Source organism: Rousettus aegyptiacus, unplaced genomic scaffold (genome assembly GCF_014176215.1).
Source record: "Rousettus aegyptiacus isolate mRouAeg1 unplaced genomic scaffold, mRouAeg1.p scaffold_m13_p_8, whole genome shotgun sequence".
NCBI classification, from domain to species: Eukaryota; Metazoa; Chordata; class Mammalia; order Chiroptera; family Pteropodidae; genus Rousettus; species Rousettus aegyptiacus.
This window is the reverse complement of record NW_023416311.1, coordinates 77159121-77177638: the sequence shown is the minus strand read 5'-3', so window position 1 is coordinate 77177638 and position 18518 is coordinate 77159121. Positions and strand designations below refer to the sequence as shown.

At 37.8% G+C, this 18518-nt stretch overlaps 1 long non-coding RNA gene and 1 pseudogene across 2 annotated transcripts in view; one reads left to right on the top strand and one right to left on the bottom strand.

Moving 5' to 3' along the window:
* The window catches only part of LOC107506366, a 424284-nt gene that overhangs the window by 365428 nt on the left and 40338 nt on the right, over window positions 1-18518 (bottom strand). The window lies entirely within an intron of this gene.
* LOC107506365 lies at window positions 11077-11302 on the top strand (annotated as a pseudogene).

Below are 18518 nucleotides of genomic sequence, written 5' to 3'. Positions count from 1 at the left end.
GAATCCATTTTGGTTTGTTATTTTCAAATAAAAAGTTTTTCTTTAAAGGTTTGATTTACCTAATCTTTCACATTTTGCTGGCTTGGCAAGATGGGAAAGGAGGTAGGGCAGTTGTAGAAAGAAGAAAACCAAGAGAGGCTGTGTGTGTGTGTGTGTGTGTGTGTGTGTGTGTGTGTGTGTGTGTGATGTGAGGGAGCATTTGTAGGGATGGAGGAAGGACAGGAGAAGCAGGTATTGAGGGCTGGATGGTCATGGAAAGGACACTGGCCTATGAGCACTATTGGGCCCCCATGAGTGGTCCTGGACTCTAGCTCCAGCTGGGCAGCTATCCTTTATGTAGCCTTAGAGTACTCACTCTACTCACGTCTTAGTTGCCTTGTCTAGAATGTAGGAAATGTATACTAGATGATCTTCTAATCCAAATATGAGCCTATTAGAATGAGAGAAAACATGAGAGCAGAGATAGAAATGCAGAATGAATGTTAATGGAGAATTCTGAGAATAACCATTAAACAGAAATGAGCAAACAAATCAACAAATAAACTATGGAGCTGGAAGTTTCTTCAAGCCAGTCTGAGTAAAAAAAAAAAAAAAAAAAAAAAAAAAAAAAAAAAAAAAAAAAAAAAAAAAACAGTGTCCCATGCAGACTTCTCTCTGCAATATTTTCTCAGGTGGTTGAAACCCTCAGACACTGAGCTGCCCTCTGCCCTACTCTCTCTGGAATGTTTATCGGAAGACAGGTATCTGAGCACTCGGAGATACAAAAGAAATATACAGCCATGGGAATGGTACTGCTACTCTTCCACGGCTGCTATAAGCTCTGGCTGCCTAAGTAAGTGTTGGCTTCTTTTGACTTTTGGAAAAGGCCACTATCTTTCTATTTTATCTCCACAGTTGCAATTACTCTAATTTTGTAGCACCCTAATAATCAGTTGGACTGTGGGTTTGGAGTTCTTACTGCTCTCTTGACATTTTAATAGCCAATTAATTACTAGTTACAAAGCTTCAATTATTTTTTATCTCAATACTTCCCAGAGTTCTTGCCAGATAATTATTGAAGAAGAGTTGCTACTCCATTTGGTTAGTCCCATAAAACTGGCACTAATTTAAACCTCAGAGATTGTTACTTTGCTTGTAACAAATATGTAGTCATGTGTCACTTAACAACAGGGATATCTTCTGAGAAATGCCTTGTTAGGCGATTTCATCATTATGTGGCCATCACAGGGTGCACTTACACAAACCTAGATGGTACAGCCTATTACACACCTAGGCTATAGGGTATAGATTATTGCTCCTAGGCTACAAACCTGTACAACACGTTACTATACCAAATACTGTAGGCAATTGCAACACCATGGTAAGTATTTATATGTCTCAACACATCTAAACATCAAGAAGGTACAGTAAAAACAGTATAAAAGATTAAAAATGATACACTTGTATAGGGCACTTACCATGAATGGAGCTTGCAGGACTGGAAGTTGCTCTGGGTGACGAGTCAGTGAGTGAATGGTGAGTGAATATGAAGGCCTAGGACATTACTGTACACTATTGTAGACTTTGTAAACATTGTACACTTAGGCTAAATTTATTTAAAACTTTTTCTTTATTTAATAATAAATTAACCTTAGTTTACTATAACTTTTTTACTTTATAAACATCTCAATTTATTAAAACTTTTTGACTCCTTTATAACACTTAGCTTAAAACACAAATAAATTGTACATCTGTACAAATATTTTTATCTTTATTTTATAAACTTTTTATATTTTTAAATGTTTTATTTTTTTACTTTTTAAACTTTTCTGTTAAAAACTAAGACATTAATATATAGGCTTAGGTCTACTCAGGTCAGGATCACCAATATGTCCGTCTTCCAGCTCCATATCTTGTCCCACTGGACAGTCTTCAGGGGCAGTAACACACATGGAGCTGTCATGTCTTATAATAACTATGCCTTCCTCTAGAATACTTCCTGAAAGACCCACCTGAGGCTCTTCTTGAGAAAATGTCACTCTTTTTGGAACTATATCTATGGTGGTTTGCTTAGTTTGTTTCTTTTTTTCATCATAGACTTGCTTGTAAACAGATAATGAACCATGGACATTCCTCTCCATTAATGAAAACCTTTCAGTGTTGGGGTCCATGTTTTCAAATACTTTAAGGAGCTTGTTGAGATCTGCAAAAGCTTCTGCTAAACCCTCACTGTAAATTTTCTTGGGGAGTTCTTTTTCTTCTCCTGCAGTTTCTTTTTCTCTTACCTCTTCTTTAGCTATGCATTCCTGTTCCAGTTCTAACAGCTCCTCATTAGTCAGTTCCTCAAGAATCACCTCTAGGAGCACCTCAATGTCATCCTCATCTACAACCAGGTTAAAGCTGTTTGCCATGTCAACCACAGCCTTGTTGGGTTTTGCAAACTTCTCACTCTTGGCAAATCCTTTGAAGCCATGACGAACCTCTTCAGTGTCTTCTTCCAGGTGCCATTCATACACCCCAAGCCCAAGCAAGGTTCTCGATGCAGTCATAGATGTTGTGATCCTTCCAGAATTGCATTAGTGTTTTCTCAGTGTCTTTCTCAGTTGCAGCATAGCCTGGGAAAAAGTCCTCCTCAGGTAGTGGGCCTTAAAAGTTGCTTTAACTCCTCAATCCATGGTTGGATCAAAGAGGTGGTGTTTGGAAGGAGAAACACCACTTTGATATTGGGATGAAGATCACTGATAAAAGTAGCTCATCTAGGATCATTATCAACAATAAACAAAATATTGAAAGATTTTGCTATTCTCCAAACAATACCTCTCCATTTCCCTGGCACGGCAATTCAGGAGGGCATCTTGGAAAAGTAACTGGGTCATCCATGACTTCTTATTGCTCCTATTGTACATACATTGGCAGTGTACATTTACTACATTGTTTGAAGGCCCTGTGGTTCTCATTGTGCCAGATCACAAAGGGTTCCATGTGTAGCCTGTGACATTGCCCCAAGCAAGACTGTTATCCCATTCTTCAAAGCCTTGAAACCTGGCATTGACTTGGCCTCCTTATCGATGAAAGTCTTTCAGGTGTCTGTTTCCAAAACTGGGAAGTTTCATCCATACTGAATATTTGCTCAAGCAAGTAATTTTCCTCTACAATCAGCTTATCCAGAGTTTCCAAAAATTCTTCAACCGCCTTCACATTAGCACTTGCAAGGTCACCGCTCACTTTCACATTATGTAATGAATAACCATTACTGAATTATTTAAACCACCCAGAGCTAGCTGTAAATTCAACATCAGAGTTGGGTCCAGCCTTTTCTTTCAACATCACAAGCCAACTTTTTGCTTTGAGTGTGATCATCATGGTGCTGAAAGAGTTACGCTTCTGTGTCTGGACTTCAATTCAGGTCATTAGAAGAATCTCCATGATTCATATGGGGCTTTCTCAAATTGTTGTTAGTCTCATTGCCTTCTATGAAGCAAATCCTTTAACAGCTTCCATTCACGTTGTTCTTGTTCTTCAAGATGGTAGCAATGGTGGAATAGTATGTGCCTGACTGTCAGGCAATAACCATCATTGGTTTTCTAACTCTACAGTCCTTAATCACTTTTAATTTTGTTTCCAGGCCAATCACTCAATGTGGCCTCTTACTGGCAACGTTAGCAGTGGATTTTGTATGCTTAGAGGCCATGATGAACAAAATAACATAAGATTAAATCAAGCACAGAAATGATGCAATCAAGAAACACGGTAAACAGGAGATATATGAGGCTGCTGTTGGCATAACACAGCATGGTGTTTTACAATAAACTTTTTCTTAATAAGTATAAAGAGTATACTCTACATAAATGATAAAAAGTATCATAGAGTAAATACATAAACCAGTAATATAGTGATTTATTATCATTATCAAGTTTTATGTACTATACATAATTGCATGTGCACTCCTTTTATACAACTTGAAGAGCAGTCGTTTTGTTTACACCAGCATCATCACAAAACTGTGAGTAATGCATTGTGCTACTCCTGTTAGGACAGCTATTATATCACTAAGTGATAAGAATTTTTCAGCTTCATTATAATCATTGTAATCTTATACTTTACATTTGTTACATCTTCAATTTCAAAAACGTCACTAGGGGGATACTACTAAATACTTAACTGGTCATTCTCAGATTCCGAGTCAAAAAATGCAGATTTCCAAGCTTGGTAGAATGAGAATCATCAGGGTATGAGACTGAGAAATCTGTCTTTTTAGTAAGTTCATTGAGTGAATTTGAGACAAGAAATGTTCGACAACAGTAATTAAGCTCTTTTTTCCCTGGTATAAATTCCGTGAACTCCTTCCACAAAAGAAACTCTCCGTTTTGAAAATGAAATCATCCTGATTATAAAGGAGAGTGAGAGTACCCACATACAGCGTACCCACGCCAACCACTCTTCACTACCTCTACTGACCACTGCCATCCCTTGCCTTCCTAATGCAATAGCCTCCTAGTCAGTTTTTCCTTGCTTCCATTTCTCTGGAATCAATTCTCCACATGGCAACTAGAGTAAGCAATTAAAAAATAAATTCTCTTATCTCACTCGCCTGCTCAGAGCCCTCTAGTTACTACCTATCACCCTCAGAATAAAATCCAAATTTCTTCCTGTGGCCTACAAGGCCCTGTGTGAACAGGCCCCTTCAATAAGCTCTCAGCACCACTGCCCTTCCACCCTAGCTGTTCTTCAAGCAAACCTCAGGGCCTTTAGCTTGCTGTTCCCGCTGCTCTTCCCCCAGCTCTTCATGGCTGGCTCCTTCCTCATTTCTTTTAAGTGCCTGCTCTAATTTCACCACCTCGGAGAGGCTTTTTCTCACCACCTATCATCAGTGCTGCCAATGGTGGCTGGGGGCCCAAGGAGGGACTGGGCTTTAGCAAGAGAGAGATTATTATAGGGCCTTTTACAGTCACAAAGCAGGAACACAGTGCATGTTTGTCGAATAAATTAATGGATGAATTTAAGATAAATCTAGGTGCGAACTGGGAAAATATTAAAAAATTAAATCTAGGTGCAAACTGAGACCCTCTCTTAATTATTTCATCTGTTCAATGGCTTCTTAACTGAACTTTCCATATACACTCAACTTTAACACAAGCTGCCCTTATCTTGTTTCTTAGGAGTGATTTCAGCAGGGGTTTAGGGAGAGACATATCCTTATATACAAGTCCTTTAGAATTTTCAGGCACCAAGGAATATATGAAGCTTAAACTGCATGCTGAATATCATCAAATTAATATTTTAATGTTTAATGAATAATAACTTTAATATAAAATAAACACAAATTTCAGCAAAATCTTCTAGTACTGTCTAACCCTAGAATGTTAACAGGACCTCTTCCCTGTGGTAAAAGATGTTGTCCATTCTCCACCCTTGACTGCTTCACTCAACGGCCCAAGACACAGACCTTCAGGGATCACACCATATGGTTTCCCTTGGTCTCTGTCTTATTTGGGGGTTGGCCAAGGGGAGTCATCAGCAGGAGATGAGAGGATGAGAGAACAGAGAAGGTGGATTATTCATTCTCCAACTCCCTCCCTGTGGATCTGCTTTCCTCTACCAAAGGACCTAGATGAGTAAGGCAGCACCATTCTCTGGGTTAAAGCTCTCTATGCTTAATATATGTATTCTGAAAGAAAATATAAGCCAAGACCCCTTCTGTGGAGAGTGGCCGAATGCTAAGACTTTCTGATGGTGTCGGCTTGGGCAGAGCGTTAGGCAGCACAGTTCTCTCTGGTTCTAGTAGCTGCCCCTCCCTTTGGTTTTTCAGGCCCAGGGGTGGTAATAGGTCCCTGTAGTTGCCAGCTCCAAAGCATTTCCCTTAACCGTGCCTACACCTTTGTAAAAAGTCTCTTTATTAATCTTTCTTCAATCACTCTGTCTGATGAGCAATCTGTCTATTACCAGGACTCAGACTAATCTGGCCTATGAGGGTTTTGCTGCTGTTGTCTCTTTATAACGACAAACACGCCTAAGTTGCCTTACTACATTTCAGCGTTTTTCTCTTATTGTGTCATTCCCCTCATTTCCTGAGCTGTTCTAATCAACTTCAATAACGCTGACCTACACCTCTGCCCAAGCCAACACTATGAACACCAGCATCCAGCAGCAATCTACACAAAGGGTCTTGGCTTTTATTTTCTCTCAGAATAGTTATATTTTAAGCATAGAGCGAGCTTTAAATAAGAATCGGCTACTAAATATTCTTAAAAATGACTCTCCCACAACACCTGTCACCCTATTTATTCACAACATCCCATAAGTGACACTGCCGTAGGCAGGACTGGTTGTGTGAGCATTTAACCAACAAACATCAGCAACTGAGAAGTCCATAAATAGCAGCAGAGAGGACAAACAGGATGACTCAGTAAGCCTTCTGAGTCAGATGCAGGGACTGGCCTTCCTTCTTAATTATGGGGCACTAGACCCATTGTCTCTGAAGTCGCCTCTGAGTCTCATCTAACCAATCAGGTAACCAGTTTCCTTTAAAGACATACAATCTTCCTCCTTGTACCTACCATTAGAAATTAAAGTGCCTGGGCTGAGAGGCCTCCTTAATAGTCTGTATCCTCACCAGTTAACCCATGCCAGAGATCAGCAGCTGTCCCTGCTGTTGGCAGGTTCTAGTCTTAAGATACGGCACTCTCAATTTGTGGGACCACAAATATGTCACTTCACCTAGCGAAATTTATCCCCTCTATGATGGTAATAAAAGTTACCTAGCTATATGGTTATCATGAAGATTAAAATCAGTTCAGCTAACTATATGACATTGTGAAAATGTCAAACTATTGAGATGGAAAAAGGTCAGTTGCTGCCAGGAGGTCAGGGATGAATAGGTGGAGAACCAGGTGTCTTTAGGGCAGTGAAACTATTCTGTATGATATGGTAATGGTAGACATATGGCATCACACATCTGTCAGAACCCATAGAACTATACAATCAGAGAATGAACTCTTACGTAAACTATGGGCTTAGTTTAATAATAATATATGGATATTTGTTCATTAAGACAATATACCACACTAATGTAAGATGTTAGCAACAGGAGAAACTGTGCAGGAGGAGGGGGTGGGTGTACGGGAACCCTTTGTATGTTCCAGGCAATGTTTCTGTAAATCTAAAATTGCTCTAAAAAATAAAGTCTTACTGTATGATCTCACTTACATGTGGAATCTAAGGGAAAAAAAAAACTTGGAGATAAAAAAACAAATTGATGGCTGTCAGAGGTGAGTAAAATGGATAAATAGAGTCAAAGGGTATAAACTTCTAGTTATAAAAAACTTAAGTTATGGGGATATAATGAACAGTATAGTGACCATAGTTAATAATACTATATTGCATATATGAAAGTTGCTAAGAGGGCAGATCTTAAAAGTTCTCATCACATGAAAAAAATTTGTAACTATGTATGGCGACAGATGTTAACTAGTCTTGTTGTGGTGATTATTCTCCAATATATACAAATATTGAATCATCGTATACATGAAACTAATATGTTACATGTCAATTATATCTCAATAAAATCAATATTTTAAATTATTTTAAATAAAGCCTTTTTTTAATTAATTGGGAAAAGACATTTAAAAGTAAGTTTACAAAGTCTAAAGAGCTATGTACACATAAAGGATAATATCCAAAAGATCTTAAAGAACTTAAAGTTTGTTTGGAGGTCTGCTGAGAGTGTGTTCCGCAGCACAGGGAGAAGACCCAAGTTACTTCTTAATTATCTGTCTTTGTGTCTACAGAGCTAATCAAGATGTAGGGAAGGAAGAAACATCTGTGAAAGTTTGTCCTCACTGCGACTGAAAAGATTTCTACAAAATCCAAAGCCAGGGTACAATGATTCCAACTTCACAAGACCACTTCTGTGAGAACTCTGCATCAAACATCTCTTTCAAATTGCCCAGGAAATTTTAATACAAAATTTCCTTCTTTTCTTTTACTTCTCTGCCATCCCATTCTTACTCTGCTCAATATTTAGTATTCATGTTTGATTAAAGTCACATTTTTCAGAGGTGAAAAAGCTATAAGATTTAGGTCAGGATTACATTCAGTTAGAAAGAAAAATCTTTCCTTCTTTTAAGCCAGAGAATGTCTAAATTAGACAATGCTACTCACAGTGTTTTGCTGTGGGGAACTGAGGGCAGGAGGATGGCTGTTGCTACGAACTTACAAACATTATCCCTGCTACCCATGATGACCTTGAAAGGTGGGGAGAAATAGTTAGCCCCAGGTCACATAGCAGTGACAGAACAGGGATTCAAAGTCAAGACAGAGGAAGCCATCCCTCAGGACTTGCCAAGTAACTAGCTAGCTAATTTCAGCCAACTTATTCTTGGATAATAGTGGCCAATAGTATTACCTCCCCTGGATAATACATATTCTTTTGACAAGAACCTTCGAAGCTTTTGACAAAGACCTCAGTGTTCACCACATATGATGGTTGGAATTCTTTTTTAGACTATTATTAGGCTTGCTATGAAAAAAAAAATGGTTCCATTGTCAAATTTCTTGGAAATGTTACACATGAGGAATCTTTTTGTGAACAGTTATAATGCATATTCACATGTTAAAGGTTCTATGCAGCCTAAAGCTGAAAAAAAACTACTTAGGCTAGTTTAACCCCAACATCTCTCAAATTTATGTAAACATTAAGCACTTCTCGGGGTATGCTTATTAAGGTTTCCCTGAACACCAGCATGGGAAAAACTGGCTTAAAAAAAAGTAACTAATGGTAGAAGCTATAGCCATCCTGACAGGATTATGAAAGAACCATTTGGGGAAAATAATCTCATGTCAGTAGGTTTCCCACCTGCCCATAGATGAGTATAGTGTACTCTCCACATGGTGACAATAAATATATTTGCCTATGTCCTATGTCCATGATTCCCCTAAAACTTGATGGTGGGTTCTTTTTATTGTTGATTAGGTATTAAAAGTACTCTCAGACAAGGAGCATTTAGCAGTTACCTCTGGATTCTGGAGTAATACTTAACTATTGTCAAATGGAAAACAAAGGAAAACAGGTGTCTGAAGAGAGACCAGAATAGAGTCTGATGAGAGAGAATGAAGAAAGACATGCTGTGAATTTGACATCTCTTGCTGCCTCCCTCCCACTCGCTATCTGAATATATAGACAGAAGCATCTCTGTATGTATTTAGGGATTAACATCCCTAATGAATGGTACCTGAAACTTGAGCCACTTTCAATACAAATAGGATACATCATATCTGCACATGGGAGGAAAAAGTAGACAAAGGGAAAGACTTCTTTGCTACAGATAACTACGTGTGGAAGCTTAGATCTCAGGAGTCTAATAGTGAAGGTCACTTTTCAAAACCACTCCCAATTTCAGGGCGCAGAATGTCTTAGTCATAACCAAAAGATTTAACTAAAGAATGTGACTAAAGCACAAAAGCAGCCATTAGGTTTTACAGAGGATAGGGACACTTCCTGCCTGGGGACATACACACATGTCCCTACACAGAGTGGGCCTCACAGCTGTCCACTCTTGGGACAAGCTTTGCGGGGCATGGAGCCAGGAGGGAGGCCTTCAGAATGAAGCTGGGCTGTGCTGGAATGAGCCACTCCCTCAGGGAGTCTAAATGAGGATGAAGAATTCCTGAACCAACTAGAGACTCAAAACCATCCAAGAATAGAAGTGGAGGAGACAAGGGCTTTTTACCTTTCTTCCACAGAGATTCAGATTAGAATGTTGTTTCTAAGGAGGCATCGGTTTCCATTAGGAGAGCTCTGGCTTCCAAGTGACCTTTCTTGCACAAAGAGGCATTCATTAAAATTTGTCAAATGAGTGAGTGTTAAGTTTGAATATGAAGAAGAATATTAGGCAAGGTCCCAAGCATGAGTTGCCATAGGAGGGAGAGACATCTCAGAAGCCAGAGGTGCTCCATGAGAACGATAAGGTGCCCAGACTAGGACGGTGGCCAAGTAGGAAGATCACATCACACATGATTATGAGCATAGGCTGTAAGCAAGATAGACTTGAGTAAGAATCTCAGCCTTACCACACTTGCTGTGTAATCTTGGACACGTTAATGAACTTTGTTGAGCCTTAGTTTCCTTACTGTAAAGGGAAACTAAAAGTCTATAAGTCACATGGGGATTAAATGCAACAATACACATTAAATATTTAGCATTCTGCCTGCCACATAGTAAGTGCTCAATATGCTGTAGTCATTATGAGGGTCAAATTTCTTTCCAGGATTGTGTTAGAAGATATGAGAATAGATAAGCAGGAGAAGAGATAAAGAAAATGAGAAAGTTAAACTCTCCTATGACTGGGCTACGTGTCTATGGAAGAAGACAATCTCAGCAGAGTTGCATCAGGTAAATTGAATGGTTCCCCTGCCCATATTTGTGACTGGGAGTTTATGGCCTCAGCATGATATTGAACTGATATGACCAGAAGGTACTAGGGGAATATGGGGATGGAGTGTGACTGAATTTGGGGTAAGTGGTCTGTTTTGCAAGAACCGTTTGGTTTATGGAGAGGAAAAGCACCAAACTGTGATTTATCATGAAACTAGAATTTAAATATCATTCTTTAGTTTCCATTACAGTTTTAAATAAGTTCCATGAAGTCTTCACTTTTTACAATGAAAACAGGGTCAGAAAACAGAAAGGATGAAGCCATATCCCTGCGCTACCAGAAAGAAAGATTAGAGGTCCCTCTCCAAGCTTCACTGTCCCTAATTTCCCAGTTCCCTTTGTTCCTGTGTGCCCATCACACAGCCAACCACAGCACTTTCAGTCTATAGGACAAAAAGGCAAAGCTTAAGGATATTTTTATGAAATACAGTTATAAGATCGATGAAACAGTTCTGAATGAATTTGCTTGCTAATGAGAATTTTAGCAAGAAGAAAATAAAAGAGAAATTAGTTCAGATTTCCTGAGACAGATGTTTTAAAAAAAAATCTAAGCCTTCTAAAATGCTACCAAAAAGGCTTGCTGTGAGTGTCTCTGGGGTGGGATGCGGGGAATAGGGGGTTAATCCGAGGTACTGGATGGACGTGTGCTCTCAGTCCTTATAGCCATGCCTTGCAAAATTGAGGGGATCAAGGATTTCCTGCTCGTAGTCAGACGAAAAGATGCCAAATCTGTCAAGATCAAGAAAAATAAGGATAATATGAAGTTTGAAGTTCGGTGCAGCAGATACCTTTATACCTTGGTCATCACAGACAAAGAGAAGGCTGAGAAACTGAAGCGGTTCCTGCCCCCTTCCCCCGCTCCCTGGTTTGGCAGTGAAGAAGCTGAAATGAACCAGACATGCTGATCTGAACTGCATTAAAATTTTAAAAATTCTTAAAAAAAAAAAAAAAAAAGATAAAGTAAAAAATAAAATAAAATAAAATAAATAAAATAAAATAAAATAAAATAAAATGCTACCAAAAAGCTTTTCTATTCTGAGAAAGAAGCCAAATTGTTGTCAATTAAATGCTTGGTTTATTATTACCAGTATATTAGTTTTAGAGCAAATTTACACTACATTGGAGTTACATTTTCATGTACTATGAGTATATTTTCTATATCACTAGTGTTCCTTATTTAGTCAAAGAAACAATAGGCCCATTTTGTAGAAGCTAGAAAAAAAATTTACTGTTTTTTTATTAGGTTACAAGCTTATAATGTCATGTATTTTTTTTTATAATATTGCTAGTATTTGGCCAAACACAGGCAATGCTTCTTTATTACATTATTCCCATAGGAATAAACATTTTTCACTTAGTGTTATGATTCAGCTTCCAAAAGTATGTGGTGGCCAGCAGTCTGTTGGCATCAGAGATGACATTCCCACATGTTCAGGAGGGTCAAAGCTAACTGAATTACATAAGCTATTTGTTGAAAGTGTCCCACCAAAATCTGATAAATGCCAAAAAAATAGAAGGCAGAGTATTTGCTAATTTGTCTATATAGTGTAATGTCAGATTAATAGATCAGGACAAAATAGGGACTGCCATATTGTTCAGAGGAAGAACATCTGAAAAAATTCTGTTATTAATCAACTTACATCCCCAACATGATAACATACAGGAGAATTTATAATCCTGGAACTAAAGAAATGGAGGTCATGGGGAAAGGCACAAAATAATGAGAAACCTCATTTGGTATCAGTTGATGATTGAATAACAATATTTGCTACAAAATATGCTGTCTTTGCTAGTTTAACCACATATTCTGTTAATCAATTCAAGATCATAGCATCTTTATATTCACTTTAGGGAGATCACACATCAAGAAACATTTACTTATATAGCTCATAACATTCAGATGTAATGTATAGAATACATTTAGATAACAGTTACTGACTTCTTCCTCCAAAAAAGGTGCCACAAAGACTGAGCTCTGGATGTGAAGAAAACAGTCATTATAAGTAGTTCTGTAGCCCCTGAGGAAAGGATTACTTCACTTTCTGAGGAGGAATTTATTTACACAGCATGAAGTATTTGCTGAATTTTAATTCTGTCCTTTCTCAAAAATAAGTTTGGGTTCTGCTTTTAAAAACAAGCCCAAGAAATAACCAACTGAGGGGGCCTGAAATAAGAAAACACTTCAGACTGCTATCGGGGATATTAAATATTAATATTTGTTCTATAGTAGATCTCATATACTTTGAGTCCTTGATCAAGAATCTCTAAGACTCTTCCTCAACCTAAAATGAGTTTAAGGTGGCCCCTCAAACTTAGCATGTGTTTGCCTCAAGCATGACAATAACTCTCATCTATTGAAAGAAACAAAAGCCAATGTGAGTCCTGGGGACCCTCAGCACTCCAGAAATGACACAGCATTGATTATGAGCTCTGTTGAGAAACCCAGATGAACGCAAGAAAATAAATGGGGGTAGGGTCAGTATTTAAGATGGTGGGACACTGAGAAGTCATTTTTTCTTTCTCATTTTTGAATTTCTTGTTATTATTGTAACGCATGCTTTATTCACAAGATGTGTGACAATCCAGTAGAGATGCCACCCTCCATAAAGACCTGTGTCTTAGTGTAGAGTTCCAGAGACCAAGCTATTTACTTGGAGCAACTACCAAAAATGGCATCCTTTAAATACTGAGGTTTCTTCAAAGTTCTTCTCACTTCTGTGATTTTCTTACATAATATATTCTCCTTTGGTAATCTCATCCATCTTCTCTGAGTAATCTCATCCACAGTTTCAATTATTAACTACATTTGGTCAACTTTCAACTTGCCAGATACCCCCATTGAGCAGTACGCTACATATCCAGTTCCTTAACAAATGTAGCCACTGCTTGTCCTACAGGCCCCTCAGACTCAGCTATGACCTCATAATCTACATCTGACAAAGCACCTAAGCCAGACATCTGAATATCACCTGTGATTTTTCTCTCCCTCACATCCAATCTATGACTCAGTCCTACAACTCCATCTCTCAATTTCCTTTGACCTAGTCCACTCCTCTTCATTTCCATTGCCACCGCCTTTGCTGAGGAGGCCACCACCATTTCAAACTTGCATGATGTCACAGGCTTCCTTGGACTTCTAAGCATTTTTAAAAGCTTATTTTTTCTTACCCTTCTGCTCAAAATCTGCTCACATTGTCCTCAGTCTAAAGCCAAACTCTTTGGCATAAAAGGTATTTGTTGATTTAGCCCCAGTTTATTGCTGTAATTTCATCCCTTGTGCTCTACAGTCTAGTCATTCTGGGTCACCCAAAATCCCAGGTTCTCTCTTGCCTCCAGAACTTTCTGACATGTTTTTGCCTCAGTCTAGAACACCTGCCCTCTCCACTCCCTAAACCCACATTCTTATATATCTCACTTCTTCTGGGGAAGCCCCTTTTCCCTCCATACTGACCAGGTGACCCACAGTTTTACATAGCACTCAAATCGGAGCACATGAGTCACTGTATTTCAATTGCCTGTTTACTTCTCTTTTCCTCCACTAGATTATAAACTCCTTCAAGACAGAGATTTAGACTTATTCACAATCGTAACCTAGCCCCTAACTCAAGGCCTGATACATGGTGGGTGTTCGATCATTCAACAAAAATTTTTTCTCCCATAATTTTTCTTAGGTTTTGGTAGCTGTGATTGAAAGTGTGAAGACAACATAAAGGAACAAAGAGTACATAAATACAAAACACAGATATATGATAGCTGTTTGTATCCCTATAATAAAGTCATATTTTCTGCCAGTAAATTTTTTTCCTGTTTTGTGTGTGTGTGTGGCGGGGGGGGGGGGGGGGGCGGGATTAGATAGATCAGGGCTTCAGAGTGTAAGAAAAGGAGAAACCCAACTTTCAGGTAGACAACACCTAAAGAAGTTTGATATCGTCTGTGTTAAAAGCCATCACATCCCTTGATTACTTGGACACTCAAGATTTTTCTTCATTTGTTACTCTCTCATTCCAAGTGCCAGAAACCCAACTCAATAAACTTAACCATCCATACAATTAAGCCTCAGCAAGAACCCAAAACTAGACTCAAAAGCTAGTAAGACTATGACTTTTCTACAATACTACTCTGCAAAACACTGCATACTCTCTCATTACTTCTTTCAACACGGTGGGAAAATTGGGAAGGTCTATCTTGGGGATGATACTCAAAGATCATTAAAATAGTGTTTTAAAATATTTTTTAAGTGTAGAAAAATAACACTTGCTTCTACAGATATTTGAGGAGGGGGAATCTATGTAAGAATTTTTAAAAAATAAATATCATCTATAATCCCACCACTAATTACTAGCATTTTGATATCTTAGTTATTTTCTCTACATATGTGAATATATTTTTTAATTATACAAACTGATATTCATATTATACAGTTTTATGTCCCAGTTTTTTTTTCCATTTTACAATTTAACATGAGCTATTTTCCCACAATCAGTGAAAATATCATGTTTAATAACAGCATAATAGTCTATGCTATGCCATAATTCATATAACCATTCTATTATTATTGATTATGTAGGTTGCTATTGTCAAGTATTTTTTCATATTTTTTGTGAGGAAATTAAATAGATCAGGGTTTAAGAGTATTAGGATTTCCCAAATATGCACATGCCTGGTTTTAATAGTAAGCATGGCTAAACACCCCTGGAGGAGATGCAAGGTTTTCACTAAGAAAATTTCTATTTATTCTACAGAATCATCCTCCAAAATGAAATAACATCTAAATCATTATAAAGAATTTACCAAAATGTATATGATTAATAAGCATATCTAATTCCTATTTTTCAAACTGTCTTGTACATTAAAAACTATTGAAGTTCCTTGTCTTCTTCCTTCAATCTTTTGGGAATTCCATTTCTTGCTAATAAATATTTGTAGAATCAGAAAGAGGAGAGGGAATTCATATCTGTGTTATGTTTGTTGTTTCGATAGGGCTGTAGGGTCTCTACACTCCGCCTCTGCTCCAGAGTTGCTAATTCAAGCTCTCCTGGGCAGTTTAACTAGGAAGTATACCCCATCAAGATGCAGCCTCATGGCAGCCAACGTTATCAAGTTCAATTCTGTGAAAACAGTGCAGGACTTACACTCACTACACCTGGGTGCCAACAACTCTAGGAGCACATCTCAATGTCTGTGAGTCAATATACTGTCACTAAAATAGAGAAGGAGACAAGTTAACATTTGTCAAGTCCAGATGCTTTACACAGGTCATCTAATTTAACTCTCACTAAAAAACAGGCTCAGATTGGTTAAGTAATTGCTCGAAGTGGTAGAAAAGCAACTCAGGATTTGATTTCAAATCTGCCTAACCCTAAAGCTCATGTTTTTTTTTCTTCATATGAAATGTTGCTTCCTGGACCCATTTTCACTGTGGGGAAACTAGCTGAATCTGAATATCTCTTCTAGCATGGTGAGCACAGCTATTGCTCCCATGGCAATTTCTCTGTTCTAGTTGACTGAGATGGAGTTTTGAGACCACGGGCAGGACTAGGGTAAAGCAACTGAAGCATTCACCTCAGGCACAAATTTAAGGGAACTTAAAAACTCAGTAGTCAAGTTAAATAATATTTTAATACGAAGATTTTAAATAACCTAATGCAAAAAAAAAATCCATGATGAACAAAATAACAAAATTTTAAGTAAAAACAAGATCTGATAGTACTATGCCAAGTCATATTGGAGCCTAAGGCAAAAGGAAAAAATGCGCACCTTGATATGTATGTTTGATATACAGAAGTAGTTAAGAAATATTAAAAAATGTTTAAGTAGGTGTATTAAAACACATTATTTTAGGTTTAAATATTTTATTTATACTAAAACAATAATTTACTGTAATTTTACTTTCCTAACTTTAATAAAAGCAAACTCATCAATAATATTTTCATTGAAAATTTTAACCACTTTTAAAAATACACAAAGCCATATATGTAGTTATATATAATATGTAGCACATATTCCTTTTTCCTCAGGCTCTGATATGGCTCAGTGCTAGCTGGATCCATGACTTAAACAACCAGCATCAAACACTTTAAGGGTTCTGGAAATAGGAATAGAACATGCAATAATATATCATTCCTCAGTATTCCTATCACAGTCCCTTTGGGACTGGGAGCAGCCTCTCTTTTCATAGAAAATTATCACTGACTTTTAGGATAATATTCCTAAAGGCCAATAAAGACAAGCTGTGTTCTCACAACAGCAGGCATAAGTCAACTTTACACATCTGCTGACACTCCAGGACTTCGATGTGGACTTCCAAACTTAGTCTTATGCTAAATACATCAGTTACTGTCTCCTAAATAGCCCAAAATTGAAGTTTTACATACCTTTTCTGGAGCACATACATTCTTTTAACAAACATTTATTGAGCACCAGATCCTTATTAAATAAAGCAAACCATACCTGGGTTTGAAGGTGGTATTATGTTCTTAGAATCTCAGTTAATAGTATTTTATTGGATATTTTGTTATTTAAAAACCTTTCATTAAGCATCTTTTATTACAGTCAAGGCAATCTAATAAGACCTTACATTTCTATGATTTTCACTTACAAAAGTCCTATGAAGTAGGTAGATACTATTCTGTATAGAAATTCATTTATAAACTTGTATTTTCAAAGCTGGATATTATCTATTTACCAGCCCTCTCCTTTTCAGGTGAGGAAATCAAGCCTCAGAGCAGTAAAGGCTCTGGCACTTGGTCATCCAGCCAGTACAGGACAAACCTGGAGTTATACCCTTGTCTTTTGATTACAAGTCTAATGCCTTTTCCAGACTGCCGAGTTGCTCTTCTAACAACTACAACTGACCTTTGAACAACAGAGGCTTAAACTTCCTGGGTCCACTTATATGTGGACTTTTTAAAATAAATACAGTCAGCTCTTCTATCTGTGGGTTTTGTAACTGTAGATTTGACCAACCACAGATCAAAAACAGTATTTTTGCATTCCTAGCCATAGACTCATAACCACAGATTCCCAACCGAGGATCAAAAATAGTGTTTTGATCTGCGGTTGGTTGACTCCATGGATGCTAAGGGCTAACTGTAGAGTTAAAAGTTATATACAGATTTTCTACTGCACAGTGGTCAGAGCCGCTAATCTGGAGTTATTCAAGGGTCAACTATACATACCTAACACTATGTGGTTTCAGACAGGCAGGTGTAGACACACAAAGCGGAAATGTAAGATTGAATATAAGAAGGTCTAAAATTACCAAATTAATGTGAAATGATACACCAAGAAAGAGACGACTTCTCTGTAATGGAGGCCGATGAGCAGTGATAGGGTTACTCGGCCTTTATTACAGCAGTTCCGCAAGGCCTGCAGGAATGGGGGAGATATGTAGTTACCACATGACTGGGGATAGGGATGTGGGCAGCACAGGCAGAGGTCAGTGCATGGCGAACTTGACAAAGAGTTGAGTCTCAAATCTGGCCTTATCAGAATCAAGACATAGACCAATGTCCAAGGCAGGTGCCACTGAAAAGACCTAAGAAAACTAAAAATTAAACATATTATGTGATTTTTTTTCAGAAGTCAGGAGGAAAAGATGAAGATGTTATGGAGATTGATGCTGGTGATGGCCGAACAACAATGTGAATGTACTTAATGACACTGAACTGTACACTTATAAATGGTCAAATGGTAAATTTTATTAAATGCATATTTTAACACAATTTTTTTCAAATCATAAAGTAATTCAGTTTGATCTAGTTTTCTCCACCAGAGGCAAATGCTTCTAGGTCAAAAAAAAAAAAAAAACAAACAAACAAACAAAAAACCAGAATCTGTTAAAGCAATGGTTGAGGTGAAGATAAGAGAAATACACTCCCATAAAGGGACATTTTGTAACTTTGTGGATGTTTTTGGTTTGCACAATGAATGAGGCACAACTGACCAGGTCCTGGGATTGGAAACATCCAATAATATGTGAGTCAGTCATGAAAATAAAGAGCTACCTCAAGCTTTGAGAACATCCCTTTATTACTGGCCTCCTATATCCCTTTTGTACTAGAATAGAATCCAGCCTTTTCCAGAAATATCTCTTCCACGTACTCTG